This window comes from Dermacentor silvarum, chromosome 9 (assembly GCF_013339745.2).
Source record: "Dermacentor silvarum isolate Dsil-2018 chromosome 9, BIME_Dsil_1.4, whole genome shotgun sequence".
Taxonomy (NCBI): Eukaryota; Metazoa; Arthropoda; class Arachnida; order Ixodida; family Ixodidae; genus Dermacentor; species Dermacentor silvarum.
In genome coordinates, this window is record NC_051162.1 from 96,889,410 (window position 1) to 96,890,340 (window position 931).

The window sequence follows — 931 nt, forward strand, 5'->3', positions numbered from 1 at the left end:
GTCCAACGAGAGACATGGTGAGTGGGGTCCGCACACCGTTACGTGCATCTTGGCAAGATGCATGTAACATAGGCAGGTCGCGTCGAGTAAGTGCCATGGAGGCAAAAGGTTACAGTGACGTTTCACTTCGTGCATACGGGTTATGCCAACACCACCATCGTCTAGGTGGTGTTGGTTATGCGCAAGCGTACGGACGCTGCGCTCATGCAGAGCGAGTCGAAGCTCAAACGGAAAAGGCGTGAACGCGGGGCGGGGTTTCATTCACGGCCCCATTGTATTTAAGATACTTAATTCGATTTATAAATGTTCTGACACTCGGCCACTCAGACCGAGTCTCCGCCCTCCCTTCAGCCACGAGGGCCGAGGGAACGGTCATCAATGGCGGGCACCCGGTTCGAAACCCAGAGTCCCGAAGCTGGCTCTATGCCCAGGCGGAGACCCTCAACTCATCATCGTGGTCGAGTGTGCTTCTAGATCGCGGATGCATCTCAGCGATTGTACTATGGAAATAATCCTGTGAAGCACGATCTCGCCCGAGGGCCGTTCGACGACAGTCAGTGGCTGAAACCGTGCAGACAAGTTGCGCAAGTTAGAAGGCTTCTTTTTGTCTAGAAAACATGCTTCTATGTAAAGCTTGCATTTATCGAGTGAAACAATATAATAAAAGGTCGTAAGGAACATGTGTCTATAATTAAAAAAACAAAGTGTTGCAAAGACTTATTTCGTAAATTTAGTAAACAATGAAACGGATCTTTCACAAGCCACTACAGGTTTTTGTGGGAGATTGCGGTCCCCGTCATGACCACGCTCGTGGACGTTGCTGTTTGGCTGCAATCCGGATGTTGCACGGATACTTCGTTCTGGCCTGTTTATTAATTTATTTATTTCTAGGGGCGAAGCACCTTAGGGCCGAGCCTTGTCCCCCCCCCCC

General features: G+C 50.2%; 1 non-coding gene across 1 annotated transcript; it reads right to left on the reverse strand.

Moving 5' to 3' along the window:
- Positions 1-318: 318 nt before the first annotated feature.
- On the reverse strand, positions 319-531 carry LOC119465421 (small nucleolar RNA U3). Its single transcript, XR_005194859.1, has one exon. It is a non-coding gene; the product is annotated as a small nucleolar RNA U3 (small nucleolar RNA).
- Between the last annotated feature and the right edge of the window lie 400 nt (positions 532-931).